Consider the following 22444-nt stretch of genomic DNA (forward strand, 5'->3'; position numbering starts at 1 on the left):
AATTGACACTTTTTTGTCTAGTTGCAGGAGGTATATTTTCGACGATAGTGTATTTACTATTCTTACTTCTTTCTTTGCTTGCATGAGGGTTTCACATCCTATACTTCAGATGAAAGAGTATTTACTGTTCAGTGTAGGGGCAGCCAAGAATTCTACTTCTGAGCTATGCCCTGCCTCACTTACCGTAGCCCTCAGCTTCGCTGAAAACTACCCCTACCAACTCACTGCGAAGGTGGTCATATCGTTTTGGTTTTTGTATGTTATCGATGTGAACGTCAAGAAAGGGCAAGTTACGTTACGTTACTGCTAAGCAATCTTCGGTCTTGGCGTGCACAGTCATTGCTTCTGCGCAGTCTGATATATTCTTAGTTGGAGTGTGGTAGATAATGGACGTATTTTGTAGTGCTGTGTAGAATTGTGATTGTATCTGTTGGATGAAGAAAGATCGATTGTAAAGGACAGTAAGGTTGAATATAATGTATATATTGGAAGGAGAAAGGAGTATAAATTTTGAATAATGCGATTATTTTTAAAAATTAGACCTTTGAGGTAAGACTGCAGCACTGCTAGGAATGATTATTGTCAGCTAGTTAAATTGCTCACAGCTGAGAAGAAGACCACCTACTTACCTGAGTAATGCATTAACGCTTTAATTGATTTAGCTGTTTAAGTTTCATAGAAATCCTCTGTTAAAACTGTACACTTTTTATATCATTGTCCATTTTCTCAAGCATAGTACTGTTCAGACCTACGTTATGTGTGAGGATCACGTGAAGTTTTACTCTGTCTTTTCGAATACATACTTCATTTTAAAATTGTTATCTTGCGATATCATTTCATAGGAACAGTTACTCTCCCCACCCTACTGTTTATCATTACGCATTATCACATGCAACAATTTGAGTATGTATTTAGAAATAGAAATGTAGCTTAACCGCTGTCTGCTTGCTGTTTGCTCTTGTGCTTTCTATTTTACTTCAGTTGCGCATTTCATATAAAGACAGCTCGCATTCTGATCAGTCATAGTTCAGTTCAAATTAGGTTCCGTTTGGTCAAAGGTCAGTATACGAGTTTAACTTGGATAACACTTCCTAAGGACATAGTTTTGGTAATACGTAGACATTTATAGAGTGGGAGGTAAAATTGGGCTAAATTTCATATGTTTCATATAGAAACAAATATAGTGGGAGGTTGTAACTGTGTGAGTGGGAGACGTGGGAAAGGGGGAAACTGCGAACACGCCGTATTTAGACAGCAATGCAGTCGCGCTACTTACGACTTGGTTTCATATTTCTCAACAACTTAGATCACAAACGAAACAAAATTTCACTATTATTACATTATTTTTGGCCCGCAGAAGACCTAATATAATTTTTATTTGGTACGAACTGTCATCATAAGGACAGATGGAGATAATTTCACAGATATTAGCATTCTGGTTGCAACTTAATCGTGACATTTACTTTCATAATCGAAAACGGATCTTTGACACTCATGTGCTGATTTAAATACTATAGCACTTTCGCAACCTCATTATGGAGATGCGAAAGCTCTACCTGAGGAAAAGAATGTAAACGTCCTGGACAGTTTAATGTAGAATGAGTTGTATTTAAAACATTGCAGATCAATCAGTTACATCTGCACATGCACAGGGCCCTTTGAGCTGAAATGACAAATCGTCTTGAGAACAGTTTGAAAACAGATCTAAGATTGACATTGTTCTCAAAAGTTTAGAAAAACTATTCTTGTATTTGTTTCAAGACCACAATGAATTATTTAACCCGGTGTTTTCTTCAACGCTCTGCGATGCGAGCTTCTTTTTAAATGCATACCCATCAAATCAGAAATAAGCTGTTTCTCATCTTGCAATGTTTTAGTGTGGGCATGGTGCAGTCAAGTCCGCTTAAAGTGCAAAGTCTGTAGCCCTTCGGCCGAACTTTCACGAATGGGGGTTCCCGGCCCACAATGCCGTACCCTCATTTCCATTTCCAGATGTTCTAGTTGCCGTCCTTGCACTCCTTTTTCCTTTATAAATTCGACAATAGCAGGTTTTAAATCGAAAAATCGTTCGAGGCTTCCCCGACTTAACCAATGTCATTTGCAATAATATATAAAATCTCCATACCTTTCGTTCAGTTCCATCAAAAACTATTGGAATTGACAGTACAATAGTGCTTGCGACTTCAGAAATTTTACTATTCCTACTACCAATTTCTCCACGTGTCCCGTGTTCGCAAATTTACCTACATTTCAAAATAAGAATGAAAGCTCGAAAACTAGCTGCAGTAAGGTAATCTGTTTTTAATGTTTTACACGACGGGCGTGTTTCGGCTTATTGCCATCATCAAGTGAACTGTGAAAATAGCACTGGTAATATTATATATAAGTAAATTGTGGCTCTTTTATGTTTATTTGCATTGGTGCTTACGTCCAGTTGGAAGTGACGACCATAGAAGTTCCTTCTGTCGACTGTTGGTAACAATAAGTTACGGATTGTAAAAATACGTTCTTGACAGGTATTTTGACAGTTCCTTACTGCGATGCTATACGTTTCCAAAGCACATATAGCTTACCAGTGAATATGGTATATTTCGTTGCTCTTATATTCCTTTAAATTTTGTCTGTGGTCTGAGAACGTTTTGTTTTCCATACGATTATCCCTTTTGGCATTCTATTAAGGTTTTCGGGACAGTATTTGTGTTTCAAATCATATGGAAAACAAAACATACACGGACCATAGATCAAATTTAAAGGACAATAAGGACAGCAGAGCGTAACATCATCTCTGGTAAACTGTATATACTTTGTAAACACATATAGCGTCGTAGTAAAGAACTGTCAAAATACTGAACAGTCAATCTGGCTGCTTGGGCATTATTGTAGACCAGTAAAAAAATTGAAGGTATGCATAACGTTAATCATTCCTTCAAAATTTTTTCCCAGTACTTCTAAATTCTGCCTCCGACAAAAAAAAAAATTCATAATGCAGCAGTAATTCTTCAAAATCTATGTGAAGAGGCTTTATACAGTGAATTTTTAGAGTAGGTAATTTTTTTTCAAAAACACACTGAAAAAAGAAGTGGTCTCTTTAACCTTTGTAGTTCATTTAGCAAAACTGTTAGTAATAGAGACTTCAATCGTAGCTTCTAGAATTCCAGATTTACGCACAGAATATGATCTGCTTTTAACTATACCAACTATTGTTTCTTCAGCTGAACTCCAATTCTCGAAGAACTATCTGCGGTCTCCTATTAACGAAAACAGACTTTAACACCGAAAGTGAACGGGCTAGATACGTTGATGCCAGTGAAATCACTAATACATTCGCATTACAAAAAGCACGCCGCATGGTCCAGTTTCGTTGGGGAGCTAGGTGAGTGCACTGGGGTTTTATAAGTACATTTAACAGAGGCGTGTGCCTATTAACACTGAGTCACTATAACGTATTTAATTTTTAGATGGTTCAGATGGCTCTGAGCACTATGGGACTTAAACCTAACTACCCGAACGACATCACACACATCCATGCCCGAGGCAGGATTCGAACCTGCGACCGTAGCGTCGTGCGGTTACAGACTGTAGCGCCTAGAACCGCTCCGCCACTCCAGCCGGCTTTAATTTTTAATAATATTTACCAGTATTAATAATTTTGTTTAATACCTTGAAAATAGTGAACGAATGATCCCTTTGTTTATACTGTAATTGGGATTATACAACACATTGCATTAAGTTTCTACTTCTGCATGCTGTAATTAAAGTTGTGTTAGTTGTTGACAGATAATACATTTTATTTTAGGGAGCCCAGATTTCTATTTTTGCAGGCAAGCCTGTATCGTATACATTGCGCCTCTGGAGTACAAGGTCCTACCCCCCCCCCCCTCCCCCTCCCTTTTGCGAACGCCTGTATGCAAGGACCCCTTTACTTACCTAATGTTTATGAAGAAGTGTGTCCACCACAGACATATTTTGTGGTTTGGCGATAAAACCTGAAAGTAATTGTTCTCAACAGATAAGGAATAAAGTCAATGTTTCGCTAGTTCAATGTACGAAAACAATAATATTTCATTTTTTTCTCGTCAAGTAAATGTAGTGTGTAGAATAACAGTGTGCACTGATAATAGCTGTTTAACAAGAGACGGAAAAATAAATATGATAGATGGACACTCTGAAAAGAGTCAGTAGAGGTATAGCATGGAATTTACGCACTCACCAACTCGCTAGAGTATGCTCCCGTATTCTCATACATACTGTGTCGGTGCTAATCCAAACAAGACGAATCTATATGTTGAATTATTGTAACTATTGGATTTAGTTAACAACTAAAGGTAATTTAATAGTAATGTCTGTGAGGTAGTATACAGTTTATTTTGTACCAAAGAGCTGTTAAATGAATATCATAAACATTTTCTCTATCATGAATATGATGTTAATTTTGATTAGGTGGAGCAAGAACTTTTAGCAGTTTATCTGTTGAGGTCTTAACGCTAAATCTGGATTTGTGTTATCTCTGTTCTATGAATCCCATACATGTAGTGTACCGTTTAAAACCGATATCGTATAAAACAGTAATATATAGAAAATTTGTAGTTTTCCATTTCTTATTGGTTTATGTTTCTCAGACAACAATAATCACTTGTCAGAAAATTAAATTTAACCCTCCCACCCCTGTAGCCCCTAGCGCTGTCAGTAATGTAGCAGTAACAATCATTTACTGGGGTACGACGAAGGTGTCTGGCCTGCAGAAAACGAAAACCGATGGAGACGTAAAATCGACTCCATCATTACTGTGCTCTGCACTGGCAATTAATAGGAAAATGTGGGTAGAAATCCAAAAATAGATGTTCATTGCGACTGGGTATGAAGTGATTAAAGGTCCATAATTGATGTGTGAATGTTCCTCATTGAATAACAGAATTTTAATTTCAAATAAATGTCAGCAACACGAAACAAAGTGAGATATTCCAAGAAAACAGATGAGGCTGTGACTAAGGCAGAAGTAGGATCTCATTCAGTTCTCATGCACGAGTGAGAATAAATAAATTTTCGAGTCAACTCATCTCTACAGAAATTATAGCAAGTTATGCGTGGGAGGAATGTCGTGATTCCATATCAGCCCTATAGTTCTCACCAGAATTTGGAAAAATAGAAATTCATCGAGACGTGTGTAACACCTTATAACCCCCAGCCGCTTCCGCGTAAACCTACCACTACGTACTTAGGCTACGCATTAGTGTCGGTATCTATGCCGCAACCCAACCTTTTGATACTGCAAAAAGTAAGCCTCCGAACCAAATTCGGTATTTTATATCTTCTCGTTCGTTTTTGTAAAAGAACGGAGTAAAAATAAAACATAGTATGCAAACTGATTGCTAAAAACAGACAAAGCAACATTATTAAGAGTGTTACCCATGAAAAGGGAAATTGTGAGTAAATATATTGGTTAGCTGCCCATTTCATTTATCAGTTTTGTTACTGTTCTGGTAGTCAAGCTAGTCTACCCTGTGCTAACCTCTTCATCTCTGCATAACAATCGCGGTCCACATTCATTTGAACCTGCTTGCTGCAGTCAAACTTTGCTGTACCTCCATAATGTTTACTCCTCCGACGTTTCCCTTGATGACTCTGGATGTATCCCATCAATTGATGCCTGAATTTTTTAGTCAGTTTCTGTCATAAAGCTCTTTTCTCCCCAGTTCTATTCAGTACCGCCTCATTCGTTATCCGATTTTTCCATCTAAATTTCAGCATTCTACTGTAGAAAAACGTACCAAAACTTCTATACTCATCTTGTGTGAACTGCTTACCTATCACGTTTAGCTTCCTTGCAAACCCGTGCTCCAGAAAAACCTGTTCGTCAAAAAGCCGTCCTAACATTTAAATTGATATTAGATGACAACTAATTTCACTTTTTCAGAAATGATCTACTTGCTATTTCCAGCCTGCATTTTATATCGTTCCTATTTTGACCATCGTCAGTTATATTGTTGCCTAAATAGCAAAGCTCACATACTGCATTAAGTGTTTCATTTCCTAATCTAATTCTTTCACCGTCTCCTAACTTACCTGTACTAATTTCCACTAACCCTGCCTTAATCTTTCTCATATTCCTCTTACTACGTCTTTTACAACACTACCAGTTCCGTTTATCTACCGTCTCAAGTCCCTTGCCGAATGGAACAGAATCACTGTTTCATTGGCACACTTCCAAGTTTTTATTTATTCTTCCTGAACTTTAATTTATTTCCAAATTTCAGTTCAGATTGAACAACAGCGGGGAGAGGCTACAATCATGTTTCACTCGCTCCTTAACCACTGCTTCCCTTTCACTTCATTTTATTCTTGTAACTACTGCCTGTTGCTTGTAGAAGTTGCAAATAACATTTCGCTCCCTGTATTTAATCTGTGGTGCCTTCAAAATTTCAAGGAGTGTACCGCAAACAACACTGTCATAATTTTTCTCTAAATGATTTTTTGTCAAAAACTGACGCTTTGAGCCCGTGACGGGGGTTGGAACAGTTCTTCTGTTGCACGGCCCCTGCTGTTCTGTGGCTGGCTCAGCATGCAGAGATCGCGTTAGTCTATACCCAGTACATGCAATGGAATGTCTGCAAATGTCTATATGAAAGAAAAGAAAGGAATCACCTAAGCAGTCACTGTTGTCGTATTGTAACTGAAAATAAATGTGTGTTTCTGCACTCTCCCAGAGTTCGACTGGATTTAATTCGAAATGTAATTGATCTGGAGGTAAAAATGGGGCTAATTGCATAATAGCAAATCGCTGGAATGAATAGAGGTGAGTCTTTGTGTCTTGATTTTGTTCATCGCCCCTTGCTTATATTCAAGAAATTTGTGCAGGCAATGATACACTTCACGAAATCTAATGTACCCTCAACAAACAAATTCTTTCTGGTCAGTAGTCCTAAAGTTAGCAAAACCATTCGCCTTATGATGAGCTGAAAAATAGTGATGGGACGGAAAGGTACATCTTGCCTACATACAGAACATAAAAAAAAAAAATCTTAACACATACATACCAGTGGGAACCATCACCCTGTTCATACTATAGCTGACTATTCCACAGACGATGGTTAAATAGATTTAGTATTTAATGGTGGTGGTGGTGGTGGTGGTGGTTGTTAGTGTTTAACGTCCCGTCGACAACGAGGTCATTAGAGACGGAGCGCAAGCTCGGGTTAGGGAAGGATTGGGAAGGAAATCGGCCGTGCCCTTTCAAAGGAATCATCCCGGCATTTGCCTGAAACGATTTAGGGAAATCACGGAAAACCTAAATCAGGATGGCTGGAGACGGGATTGAACCGTCGTCCTCCCGAATGCGAGTCCAGTGTGCTAACCACTGCGCCACCTCGCTCGGTAGTATTTAATGTACAGAACTATTAATTAATGGCAAGCAACATCAAAAGTGAAAATCAGTAAAACTGGAATTTGATTCATCTTGGCAAACAAGAAATCATTCACATTTTAACTTACATAATAGTGCATGTTTTATTATTGTCAGCTAACCACTCATCCCGGATATTGTAGGCGGGTTCCTTAGTAATAAGTTTGCATGAAATAAAAATTCCTGCAAGGTCTACATATGCATACAACATAAATCATAGTACAATTCATGAAAGAAAGGAAACTATGAGAACTAATCAGCTAAAGACAGATGAGGTTGGAACATGAAATACTAGCAGTGCATTTAGAACCACATGGGTGCATATGACCATTACATTACAGAATATGACATTTGCACTGGAGATAAAAACACAATTACAGAAAAAAGAAAAGGAAGAAATCATTTACCCAAAAATTAGTGATCAGACATAACTTGCAATTTTTTTATTTATTTACAACATGACCCATTAGAGTATTTATAATACTACACGTATGTATTGTGTGTGTGTGTGTGTGTGTGTGTGTGTGTGTGTGTGTGTGTGTGTGTGCATGTTTGTAGTTTAGTGTAATATTTTTGTTGTATGATGATGATAGGAAGCAGAGGGTAAAACCCAGAGCTGGCATATAACGTACTCCTTGCAAATAGGACCAAGGAGGCCGCCAAGCGTAATGTCAGATCATTATCAACAATGTCACATGCCCTCACTTCATTAGACACAGTGGAGAGCTTTAGTATTTAAGCCAGGACATTGGAACAACATCTGGTGATCAGGAACGTTACGTCACCACCTCTCGTCCCCTTCGCAGCCAAATACTGGCAGTGAAAAATTTTTCCACCCTCACGATTCGAAGCAGCTTACCCACAGTAAAGTGCCACTGCACAGACATGCATTTGTGACCTCGGCCACAGAGACAATGCAACCTCTTAATTATCATACCTAAGGTAATAACCAAAAATAGAATACAGTACAACAAAATTTGATGCTTAGACCATAACTGCAAGTAGTTTACGTGGGTAATTTGCGTGTAACTGTTTGCACTATACACAGTGTACATGTATGAAAATGAAAAGAATAACAGCTCAATTAAAGAAAATGTGTACTCGTTAAATGTGAATGACTGTACATGTTGCTTTATATTGTTCATAAGTGTGATGTCAAGGAGTAAATTAGAGACAGGCAGAGAATACACACACAATAATAAACACAGAGAAAGTGTAATGTCTTGCTCAAAGTACGACGACTATTGTACATCGTCATAAGTGTGACGTCAAGGAATAAATTAGTGACAATCAGAGAATACACACAGAATAATAAACAGAGTGGATGAGTAATGTCTTCCTGAAAATACGATAAATATTGTACATCATATCAGGAGTCTTTCTAACTGTAACCAAACTAAGATTTCTTCACTTGTTGTTCACGGATGGCACACGCACGCAAAATGGGGATGCGCTGTTTCTGCCACAGTATTGGGGAGAGAAACAAGTGTTTCGGTAGATGGGGTACTCGTTGGCCGCAGGCGTCGATGGGCTGGCCTATTGGTATTTGCATGTATTACGTTGCTGTCCCTCCATCTTGGTGGCATCAACTGCAGCAGGACATCGTGGGCATGCTCTGGATTGTTATCGTGAGGTGTCCATGTATTGGCATGGCACACTCTGTTCTCCTTGCCTTTGAGATCCCCTCCATGTTGTCCTCAGTCAAGTTATGTCCTCGCCTGCTGGTTCAACTAAGTGTAATGTCCTGTGAAGTTACCTATGGTTATGTCGTATTGCTACCCACTCTGCAGGTGTTTGTGATAAGCTGAGAGAGCATTTATCCAAAGTTCCCATTTCGTTACAAGGTCTAAGGGGTGTCACCAGGTGTGGTGGTGCATGGATGAGGAAGTGAGGACCAGCCATTTGACCCCGTTTCCACAGTATAGCGTGTAAGGTGTGAGAAAGGCAAATGTTATTGGTATGCTGGACTGAGCACATCACAGAACGCTACAATTATGTGAACTAATTCCATCTCCGTGACTTTACATACCCTAACAGGAAATAATCACGGGCATTCAGGTCAGGGGACGTCGCAGGCCAGCGAATATACTGTACCGCTACTGCTCCGTCTCTGATTAGCACTGAGTAATGAAAGGGTCTGTCGTTGATTGATAGCACGTTCTGACAAGGGACAGCTCAAATACGATACAACAGTGCCACCTTATGGACAAGTAAAGTAAACGGAACTTGCATCACGACTTCCTGCTAACCAGGCTCGTCCTCCTTGATTCATTGCAAGAAATAGTACGCAAGTTAGTTGTAAATAAGCTGGAAAACAACAATGCTAGACAAAGCGGTAGACAGGTTTACTTCCGTATCTTCTTAAACTGACCTCTCCGACCCCAGGTACCCTACCTCAAATCGTTCAATGCTGCATTCTGTATGTCTTATTACATTTTTGCACGCTCTTACGGGAACATCATGTATATGCAAGATGAGAATCATTTGGTGACAGATATGGCGGACATAACTGGTGCTATGAAACAGAAATTAGTCCTATGGAAAAATCACTTTCAGGTTCAGGACATGAATCATTTCCCGGAACTCACGGCAGTCATTGTGCACCATACGTGACTGACTACGTTTCAGTAATCGAAACATTTCATCGTGAGTTATCAAAGAGATTCCAAGACTTAGCACCCTGATGACTGATTTCGATTTCTTTGTCATAGCGTTCTCGCTTTTGGCTACTCGCTTTTACCTCCAACTTTAGTTTACGGCTGTACACTGTAGCACCCAACTCAGTGACATGTTTGTCCAGTCCAGATATTTACAAGACTCATAAATGGGGTTATTTGAAGATCAATGGACTTGAGTGCACAGACAAGCCACTTAAGTTATTTCAGTGTTTGTTTCAATGAGTAATTAAAAATGAACTTTAGTGTGAACTGGAACTAATTTAACTGCCTCATCCATTCCGGTCTCGCTCGCTTTGTCCACCACCGTTACTCTAAATCCGTACGGCGAGCAGAGCACTAACACTTTTCACATCCACATAAAATGAACTGCCTTTTGAATTATCCAAACAATCGCAGAAAAGGAATTTATAAATAATGCAGCGCTGAGGAGATATAGATTCTGAACTGTGCCAAGAACTGAAGACACAATGCGATCAAAAAGCATCCGGACACGTGGCTGAAAATGACTTACTAATTCGTTGCGCCCTCGCCCTCCGTCGGTAATGCTGGAATTCAGCATTCAGCGTTCCTGAGGTGCTGGAAGATTTCTTGGGGAAAGGCAACCCATTCTTCACGGAATGCTGCACTGAGGAGAGATATCGATGTCGCTCGGTGAGGACTGACACGGAGTTCCAAAACATGCCAAAGGTGTTCTATAGGATTCAGGACAGAAATCTGTGCAGGCTAGTCCATGACAGGGATGTTACTGTCGTGTAAGCACTCCGCCACAGGCCTTGAATTATGAACAGGTGCTCGATCGTGTTGAAAGATGCAATCGCCATCCCTGAATTGCTCTTCAAAAGTGGGAAGCAAGAATGTGCTTAAAACATCAGTGTAGGCCTGTGCTGTGATAGTGCCACGCAAAACAACAAGGGATGCAAGCCCCCTCCATTAAAAACACGACCACACCATAACATCATCGCCTCCGACTTTTACTGTTGGCACTACACACGCTGACAGATGACGTTTACCTGGTATTCGCCATACCCACACCCTGCCATCGATTCGCCACATTGTGTACCGTAACTCTTCACTCCACACAAGGTTTTTCGACTGTTCAATTGTAAAATTTTTACGCTCCTTACACCAAGCGAGGCGTCGTTTGGAATTTACCGCGGTGATGTGTGGCTTATGAGCAGCCGCTCGACCATGAAATCCAACTTTTCTCACCTCCCGCCAAACTGGTATAGTACTTGCAGTGGATCCTGATGCAGTTTGGAATTCCTGTGTGAAGGTCTGGACAGATGTCTGCCTATTACACATTATGACCGTCTTCAGTTGTCGGCGATCTCTGTTAGTCAACAGACGATGTCAGCCTGTACGCTTTTGTGCTGTACGTGTCGCTTCATGTTTCCACTTCGCTATCACATCGGAAACAGTCGACCTCGGGACGCTTAGGAGTGTGGAAAATCTCGTGTACAGACGTGTGACACAAGTGACAACTAATCACCTGACCACGTTCGAAGTCAATGAGTTCGCTGGAGCGCCCCATTCTGTTCTCTCGTGTAATGATTACTGAGGCCGCTGATATGTATTACCTGTCAATATATATATATATACACTCCTGGAAATGGAAAAAAGAACACATTGACACCGGTGTGTCAGACCCACCATACTTGCTCCGGACACTGCGAGAGGGCTGTACAAGCAATGATCACACGCACGGCACAGCGGACACACCAGGAACCGCGGTGTTGGCCGTCGAATGGCGCTAGCTGCGCAGCATTTGTGCACCGCCGCCGTCAGTGTCAGCCAGTTTGCCGTGGCATACGGAGCTCCATCGCAGTCTTTAACACTGGTAGCATGCCGCGACAGCGTGGACGTGAACCGTATGTGCAGTTGACGGACTTTGAGCGAGGGCGTATAGTGGGCATGCGGGAGGCCGGGTGGACGTACCGCCGAATTGCTCAACACGTGGGGCGTGAGGTCTCCACAGTACATCGATGTTGTCGCCAGTGGTCGGCGGAAGGTGCACGTGCCCGTCGACCTGTGACCGGACCGCAGCGACGCACGGATGCACGCCAAGACCGTAGGATCCTACGCAGTGCCGTAGGGGACCGCACCGCCACTTCCCAGCAAATTAGGGACACTGTTGCTCCTGGGGTATCGGCGAGGACCATTCGCAACCGTCTCCATGAAGCTGGGCTACGGTCCCGCACACCGTTAGGCCGTCTTCCGCTCACGCCCCAACATCGTGCAGCCCGCCTCCAGTGGTGTCGCGACAGGCGTGAATGGAGGGACGAATGGAGACGTGTCGTCTTCAGCGATGAGAGTCGCTTCTGCCTTGGTGCCAATGATGGTCGTATGCGTGTTTGGCGCCGTGCAGGTGAGCGCCACAATCAGGACTGCATACGACCGAGGCACACAGGGCCAACACCCGGCATCATGGTGTGGGGAGCGATCTCCTACACTGGCCGTACACCACTGGTGATCGTCGAGGGGAGACTGAATAGTGCACGGTACATCCAAACCGTCATCGAACCCATCGTTCTACCATTCCTAGACCGGCAAGGGAACTTGCTGTTCCAACAGGACAATGCACGTCCGCATGTATCCCGTGCCACCCAACGTGCTCTAGAAGGTGTAAGTCAACTACCCTGGCCAGCAAGATCTCCGGATCTGTCCCCCATTGAGCATGTTTGGGACTGGATGAAGCGTCGTCTCACGCGGTCTGCACGTCCAGCACGAACGCTGGTCCAACTGAGGCGCCAGGTGGAAATGGCATGGCAAGCCGTTCCACAGGGCTACATCCAGCATCTCTACGATCGTCTCCATGGGAGAATAGTAGCCTGCATTGCTGCGAAAGGTGGATATACACTGTACTAGTGCCGACATTGTGCATGCTCTGTTGCCTGTGTCTATGTGCCTGTGGTTCTGTCAGTGTGATCATGTGATGTACCTGACCCCAGGAATGTGTCAATAAAGTTTCCCCTTCCTGGGACAATGAATTCACGGTGTTCTTATTTCAATTTCCAGGAGTGTATATATATATATATATATATATATATATATATATATATATATATATATATGTGTGTGTGTGTGTGTGTGTGTGTGTGTGTATTTATTAGACACTTCCTTAGTCCCTTGAAGTAGTGAATAAGCGTTTCTTTTTCAACCACAGCGAGCTGAAACGGGGACGAGTGCACAGCAAATTTCGAGTAATTAGGTTAAGGCTATTTTCAGAATTCTTATGTCAGTAATTTACAGGCACTTGTGTCATGGATGAACACTAGTATAGGACTAACAAAGCCCGTACCACAGCAGCTGCCTTCCTTTCTACAGACCACTGTCAAAGTCTCTAGAGCGATAGGATGTACCGTTAGAGAGCAAGCTTTAACTTTATATTCACTTTTACTATTTAATGCTGCATATCAGTTGCATCCATCTCTGTAAATAACTTATGGAAATAATAATTAAACCCTTTTGAATGAGATTTCTTCAAATCTCATGAGGATCTCAGTACCAGTAAACTGTAATGTTACTTTCCTCGTATATCTGACGAATGCCTTACCTTGCAGTGCTTAAAGATTGTTTCGTAAATTAGTGTGCCAGCGTGTTGGTTAGCGCTTCTTACTTTTACTCTTTTTGTGAATTCACATCCTGTTCTGGTTGCATCTCAGCCACATACTTCGTGACTATTTGGGAATTTGTGACGGTGATATGTGTAGTGCACTAGTAACTTCTTGGAGTGGAAAATCCTCGTAAATCCGAAATTTTGCGTAGCACATAATGGCTAGCGTGCCGTAAGACACGTGACTGATCAAGCAGACATTAATGACGCCGGAACCCGTCTGGCTTTTAGGTGATAATAATGTTCCCTCGCTTTGGTATCAGGAGTTGTCGATCATTTGATTCAGTTTTGAGGTGTTTTTATTTTTATTTTAATTGTGAGGAAACCAGGCCTTCGTGACAAGTGTGTGTAGAATGCGACAGGACACAAAGAGTTCGTTTTTAGTATCATCTGACTATTGTGTATCACGTGATTTCTGCTGTAAATTCGATTTTTTAAATACGGTCTAAATGAAAAATTGGCTTAGTGGCTTTTGCTTAAAGAGTTCTCTCTTTTCTGACTGGGCGAATAATGTGCGAGATGTTGATGATGACGTGTGCTTTTATTTTATAGTAGTTGGGATATAAATTTTGCCGCATCTGAATGATGCATTCGTGTATTCCTCTTGCTTTATTAGCCTGCATTGAAGATTTGATTCACATTTTTCCACCACGTGCTGCCAATGTCCGTAGCTTCGATTCGTTCTTTATTAAACCAGCCATTCTGTCTGAGTATAAAGTTACCGGCTGACAAACCCGGCATTGCCCTGGTAGTCGTTTTGACAGTTCTCTGTTGGAAACGGAAACAAATAAAAATGAACTAGTTTGTGTTGTAATATCGAAAAAATTTCATTTCTGTGCACTCGCGGAATACCTTTGAAAATATGGAAGAAATATGTATTATGTACTAATATACAGTGTAAGTACCGTATCCCGGACAGTTTCCGTAATCTGGATGCAGCTGTTTCGCGTGTCTACAACGCGAGTTTGTTAACGTCTCTATGATAACGCATCCTCACAGCTCTATTGACAGGGATTTCCTTAAGACAACTCGACTGTAGAAGTGTCTTAGTAATAACGAATAAATATATTAAAAATTCATGCATGATGCGGCATTTTTCACGCGTCTCGGTGTTTATAATGTTATATCTCTTGAAGTATGTGCCGTACAATGATATGTTTGCGTAGGTACATTCAGCGGCATACGTGCGTACTGTCTGCAAAATGTGTTGCGAACACAGTTAGTTAGCAAAGAAATAATTAATTTAAATGTAATGCCCCAATTTTTGATGTATTTCATTGTTTATGACGTCATATCTCCTGAACTATAATAGGTAGGTGGTTCGTACCCACACAGAGATTATTGTTTGACAGTAAAGAACATGATACCCAGTTTGGATGAATCGGTCCAGTGATTTAGGAGGGGATGTGGAACATACGCACATACATACATACATACATCTATTTTTATAATATACGTGGATTACGTCCTAAGAATTAGTACAAGGTGATTTGTGCTATAAGATGCGAGAGTTTTGGTAACCATGACGTCAGGACTAAGTAAGTCAGTTGCATGAATACTGGTCAATAGACGTAGCATGTTGTTCTTGTAGTCTTCAGCCCAGAGACTGGTTTGATTCAGCTCTCCATGCTACTCTATCCTGTGCAACTTTCTTCATCTCCCAGTACCTACTGCAACCTACATCCTTCTGAAGCTGTTTAGTGTATTCATCTCTTGGTCTTCCTCTACGATATTTTCCCTCCACGCTGCCCTCCAATGCTAAATTGGTGATCCCTTGATGCCTCAGAATATGTCCTACCAACCGATCCCTTCTTCTAGTCAAGTTGTACCTCAAATTTCTCTCCTCTCCAATTCTATTCAATATATCCTCATTAGTTATGTGATCTACCCATCTAATCTTCAGCATTCTTCTATAGCACAACATTTCGAAAGTTTATATTCTCTTCTTCTCTAAACTATTCATCGTCCACGTTTCACTTCCATACATGGTTACACTCCATACAAATACTTTCAGAAACGACTTCCTAATGCTTAAATCTATACTCGATGTTAAAAAATTTTTCTTCTTCAGAAACGCTTTCCTTGTCATTGCCAGTCTACATTTTATATCCTCTCTACTTCGACCATCGTCAGTTATTTTGCTCCCCAAATAGCAAAACTCATTTACTACTTTAAGCATCGCATTTCCTAATCTAATTCCCGCAGCACCACCCGACTTAATTCGACTATATTCCAATATCTTCGTTTTGCTTTTGTTGATGTTCATCTTATATCCTCCGTTAAGGACACTGTTCATTCCGTTCAGCTGCTCTTCCAGGTCGTTTGCTATCTCTGACAGAATTACAATGTCATCGGCGATCCTCAAAGCTTTTATTTCTTCTCCAAGGATTTTATCCATGTTTAAATTTTTGTTTAAATAACGTGAAATTAATTCCGTTGCATTTAAATATTCATTCTGGTCAGTTTCTTATTCATTATCAGTTCGTTGCGTTTGTACACCTATTATCACTGCTTTACCGAGAGCTGGTCATCTAATCATCACCCTCCAGCCGACGGAAGCACCATCAGTATCATCATCATTATCATCATCATCATCATCAACAACATCAACAACATCAACAACAACAACAACCAGAAACACACCAAAGTCCCCTTCGAAAGCATCAAAACTTATCATGATCATCTGTTTCTTATAACACCACCTGCAGTTTTTGTTTCAGCTTTGAGTGTTTGTTTTAAACTACTTTGAATTTCATGAAATCTGTTGTGATTGAAGCGCAAAAATGAAAAAAGTGTCCTTACCTTTAAGGAACGTAGTCCACTAACTACCTTCCGGGCCCTGATTAGAAACCTATACTCTGTCCTTTTATCACTGTAGCGCACTAACAATAGCAATACTGGAACACATCAGGGAAATCAAGTATAAACAGCTCTGTGATGGCGTTCGATGTGATAGGGTGCCAAATACCTCGCTATTGTGAAATCGCTGATTATCGTATTAAATAACTTCGGTTGCGCAGTTTCTCTGATACCCGAGGTTTTTGAGTTGAGTCGTTTTTCTTATCTTCTGAACAATTAGATTCCTACACAGACCGTATTTGCAAGATTTTTGCCATGGTACACAGATGGTTCCTGTATTTGCAATATTGCTATATGCTGAATAATTACTCTGGCTATGTAATGGTAAATAAAATATTGTCGTGTAGCTCTCAGGTAACACGACTCGCGTACTGTTTCCAGGTCTGGGTAACTTCACTGTCTATATAGAGCGCTGTCCGTTGGAGCAGAGAGTAGGCGTGAATGAAAATCGTATGTGGTTGCCTGGGAGAAACCGAGGGGTGAATGCAACCAACTGATCGGATTTTTTTTTTATCTATATGCACACTGGCTCCGTTTCTCGAATTTGTAACATCCACGAGATAAATTTTAGCTGCTGTGCGACGAGAGGAGACTCTAACAGTTAAATACATCATCTATTCGACATATGAAAAAACAGTGAAATAAATTATGATAAATATTAATTATTCATATAATATTTTATGATGTAATTGGACATATAGATGTGTATCATACAAAGACAATGATAATTGTAAATTCCTTTTATGATCTACGTTTGTCTTCCTTTGTTTTAACCTTTTGTTCGATGGCTTTTGCAGGTTGCGGACGCAAGACGCATATCAAACTGAGGTCTGTTAAGAAATTGTAATAGAGTTAATTATTATTATAAAAAATGAGTGAATAATTATTTGTAACTTTAATTCCTCTCTCAATAAGCATTATCTGTGTTAATTATTTCTTTCCGCTGCAAGGAGCGCAGCCATTGATGAAAGCGATTTATATCTCGTTTTTAATATGTGTTTACCTTAGGAAAAAATCAAAGGTTTGCTTGATGAAAATTAGTCTAAATAGCGCACAACATGAAAGTAATTTTTAATAAGCATTTCAAATACTTATCCAATTAAAAAGAAAATTTACTCTAACAATAGAAAGTCTCTATCAATTGTCTGCCGCCATCTTAACAATTATCTCAGCGTCAAATTCAAATTACGCAACTCTGCAGACATAGATGCCGAAGGTAATAACATTGTGTAAAAATAAATGTGCACCGGAGGTTACGAACTCATTTTAATGAAAATAATTCGAATCAGATTGGTTCATTAAAAACAGTGCTCATAGGACGATCCATATAACAAACTTTTCTTGCTGATGTAAGGAGCCGAAATTAGTTACGCACTAGTTACGAAGAATATTGTTTCAGGTAACATAAGTCAGTGTTGTGCGCGGTTGATATTCGGTGGTTTTAATGATCATTTTGCTGAAGATAACTGTTTCCATCATAATCAATAGTCGTATAGAATCTGTTGTATGAACTGTGATTTAGTGGCACTTAGACAACTTACAGACAGCACTTTAACACAACGTAAACTTGGAGTTCTTTAGCAACTTGACCAAATCTTTAGCCAGGAGAAAAATTATTTAGTAATTACTCACTGTAATAAAATAAGATTATCATTTGCATATTTACAAATAAGTTAAATACCAAACCACTGAATAACACAGCGAACGCCACACAGTGTATCTTACAGGTGACAGTGATTGAACTATATGAAAAAAAAAAAGGAAGGTTAGTTACAAATTACGGTGTGCGCGCACTGTATTCAAGATGTAAACGTCACTACAAATATTCGGATTTAGGTTATGGTATGTTCGATAGACCAGCCATCATTGGTGACGATTGAGTGCAGACGAACAGCGAAATTTTGTGTGACCCGCTGAAATGTCGAAACGTCGATGCTGCCGATGACTTCCTATATGGCTGTTTTTACCCCAGCAACAGTTTTGGGGTTATTGGTAAACACCTTGTCTTTAGTATAGTCCCACAAAAAGGAGTTGTCAGTGTTCAGATCCGTAGAATATGGCGGCCAATCGAGGCTCATGCCAGTGGCTCTGAGTACCTCAGAGCTAGAATTCGGTCCCCCAAGGAACTCCTCCAGGACATTAAACACTCTTCTGTCTAGATGGGGTCGAGCTCCGTCTTGCATGAACCACATCTTGTCGAAATGAGGGTCACTTTGCATCTTCCAAAACCTTTACGTACCTTTCGATAGTCACCATGCCATCAAGGAATATCGCACCGATTGACTGGACACTGCACACCACACAGTCAGCGGTTGAGCGTGACGAGACTTCTCGGTCACGAAATGCGGATTTTCAGTTCCCCAAATGCGCCAGTTTTGCATATTGGCGAACCCATCCAAATGAAAGTGGGCTTCGTGGCTACACCAAACCACACTGATTCCCATCACGCCCCACGGCCAGTCGTCCAGTTTGAACATCCTAACGCAAACTGCTCAGAAGTTGTGATGATTTCATTTCATATAGTTCAATAATTATTGTCACCCTGTACGTACGTCAACAAGGTGAGCTGTAACGTACCCTTTTCGATACAAGAGAAGACTTTCTGTGTACAGTAAACAAATAAACAGCAAGTACGCTGCACACGTTTCTAGCGAATGCACTCCCTCCCACTGCACATAGTATTTCTACCTCTCCACAAGGGCCCCAACAGATTTTTACCACCTAATTCGCAACAGTGCGCCCACAACAACCGCTACGAATGAACCGAAAGATATGTTCAAATGTATGACTGAACCTTGTGACTAGAGCCTCTCAGATTTCTACCACGAAGAAACACCGTCGTTAAAACGTTTCAGACTCTGCATGCAGTCCACTTCTCAGTTCTTACAATCACGAGATGTAATCGCGGAAAATCCGGGGGAAATGAAGAATATAAAGTTACTTCACGCATATTTAATCGTAAAATTTTCGTTCTACTACGATGGATAACTATAAGCAAGCCGTTAGCCATGTCGCCTTGAAATGACGTACCATTTTTGAGTATTGGTTCATTCATAAGATGTCTTCACATCACCACCTTGTACAACGCTATGTCCCGTTAATACTTCGTGCAACACGGAGACTAGATTGTAACAACGCTAGTCAGAAAGTTATAATCATATTTTCATGTGAAACATTAATTTCCTAAGCAGAGGATTTAAAATGGAAAACATACGTTGAAATTTTTAAGCAACGGAGCAGTTCAAATTTCAAACAAAACACTACATCTGTTGACTGTTGTAGTTACTACTGGTAAGAGCGAATCCATAGTCATATTTCTTCTAAATGGACCGATGTGGCCCGCTACGAATTCTTTTCTTGTACAAACCTCTTCTTCTCTGAGTAGCTCTTGCACTCTACGTCCACAATCATTTGTTGGTTGTGTTCCAGACTCTGTCTTCGCCTACAATTTTCATTCTCCACAGCTCCCTAGAGGACCACGGAGGTTAACCCCTCACGTGTTAACACATGTATTATCATCCTGTTCCTTCTTCTTGCACGTTTTTTCCACATGTCCCTTTCTTCGCTGCGGAGGATCTCCTCATTCACTGTCAGTGCATCTAATTTTCATCATCATCCTATAGCACCAGATCTCAGTCGCTCCGACTGTCTTCTTTTCCGGTGTTCCCACAGTCAATACTTCGCTTAACATAACGAATTCATTGTCAGATTTGGGAAGTTACCATCTACTTTTCTATGAACATTCATAACTCTTTTCCTTTGTTTAGAGAGGAAACGTTGCACTTCGTACGTTTGACATACCAACACCATTGGTATGCAGTATCATTCATGATAGTTCTTTTTTTTTCTTTTTTCATGACGCAGGTTAATGAACATGTACAAAAAGACTCCCACACAAAAGCATCTGAATAAAGGGGAGCTGCTACTTCTCCAGCAGTGATATGACGTAACGGAAGAAGAGTTACATTCCGCTTCGTGCAATACGGAGCAGCGATCGAATGAACTGTACGCTGTCTGGTCCGTTTGCTTGGTGGTAGCAGACGTCGCTCTGGATGTTCCATTATTTTACGTACTACTTCGGAACAACACACATCTGAATTTTTAGAAGTTTAGAATCAAATTTATATTACAGCTGCACGGAAGTGGACGAAATGTCATTTCATGCTTTTTCCGTAACTTTATTATAAATGGGAACAATGGTCATCGTCGGTCCATTGCCTGAAACGCAATTTCATATTTCAATATAGCCAAAAATGCTAAATTCAACATATATTTCCATTTGTTCTGATAAAGAATGAAAGTTTTAACGTAAACAGCCACGCAAGGATTGTTTTCCGAGTGCCGTTAATTGAATAACGTAAATCTCTTTGAAATCCATAAAAAAATAAACTCGTGTGAGAGCAAAGCTCCGAAAATTCGTTGTCAAATATTCGGAAGTCAGTTTCTGTCTTACTGATCGCTCTCTCTCTCTCTCTCTCTCTCTCTCTCTCTGTGTGTGTGTGTGTGTGTGTGTGTGTGTGTGTGTGTGTTTGTAGCGTTCTGTTTGTGACTATCATTGTCTACAAACTCATAAGATTTAAGATTCAAGGAAATGGAATTCCTCAAAACCGTTGCTTCTGTTTTAAATTTTACCTTCTTTATTCCTCTTCATTGGTATACTCATGCTTCATACATTGTGTTGAAGCACTTTTTGTTACATACTTCGTTTAAAATCGAACAAAAAGATTGTCATGTTTACAAAGAAACAATTGCTAAACGCATCAAAGAAATCAAAGGAAAACTGATCAATTGTCCAATGTTACAGCGAATTAATTCATTGTGTTCTCAGTCACATTTATAGAGTAGCTGCTTATTTCCATGTTCAATGATGATGGTGTATCATTAAAAGTTCGCTTTTCTACCATCCTTTCCGTAGTTGCACTTCATGCATTTATTTACCTTGATGTCGTCAATCTGATGCCACCATCTTCTTCCTCTGGTCCTCTTCCTACTCACCAGTCTTTTATTATATAGACTTCTGTCTTTCAGTACCCTATCAAATTTTCCTCTTCTTAAATGTAGTTTTTACTTCTATTTCCCTATTCACCCAGTATAACACAATATCATTGATTACTTTATTTGTGCGCTTCACACGGTTCATTCTCCAAATTCACACCTTAGAATTCTCTAAATATTTCTCTTTTCTCTGTCGCAGAGTCCAGTTTGCTGCACCGTAGAAGGCAAGGTTCCATACAAAACACTTCATACTTTAATGATTGCAGAAAATACACGCCTTTCTGCAAAATACGTATTTTACGGAAAATAGCTATCCTTGTTTTTATTTCGTTATTACGATTCCTGTTACTGATTATTTTGCATCCTACGTTCCTTAAGTTATCAACTTGTTCCACTAACTCATCATAAATTTTCACTTGCATAACTTCAGCGTGCTGAGTAATGTAGGACATCATCTCGTTTTAGATTATGACGCAGAGAGAGACAGCCAGAACTGCAACTAAAATTGAGGTTTCTTTCGTCGGCGATCGGTTGGAAAACATTTGTTGGTTTGAGAGTGGGCATAGACCGAAACCGGTCATGAACTAATAAATATCCATTTCAGTTGCAGCTCTGTTGCCTCTTTTTGCATCACAAATTTTCACATTTATCTCTGTCTATTTCCTAGAAAAAACCATTGCCTTTGTCTTTCTCACATTTATCTTCATTCCATATTTCCCACAACTGGTGTTCATTTATTTTAACATGTTGTGCATTGCCTTTTCATTTTCATGTACTAATACCAGGACACCAGCAAATCTGATACATTCGATAATACTTCCTCCTAGTCTCATACCGCTCTTTTACGTAATTAAACTATCTTAACAGATATTAAACGGAACAAGAGAAAGATAACGGACT

This window comes from Schistocerca nitens, chromosome 1, assembly GCF_023898315.1.
Source record: "Schistocerca nitens isolate TAMUIC-IGC-003100 chromosome 1, iqSchNite1.1, whole genome shotgun sequence".
NCBI classification, from domain to species: Eukaryota; Metazoa; Arthropoda; class Insecta; order Orthoptera; family Acrididae; genus Schistocerca; species Schistocerca nitens.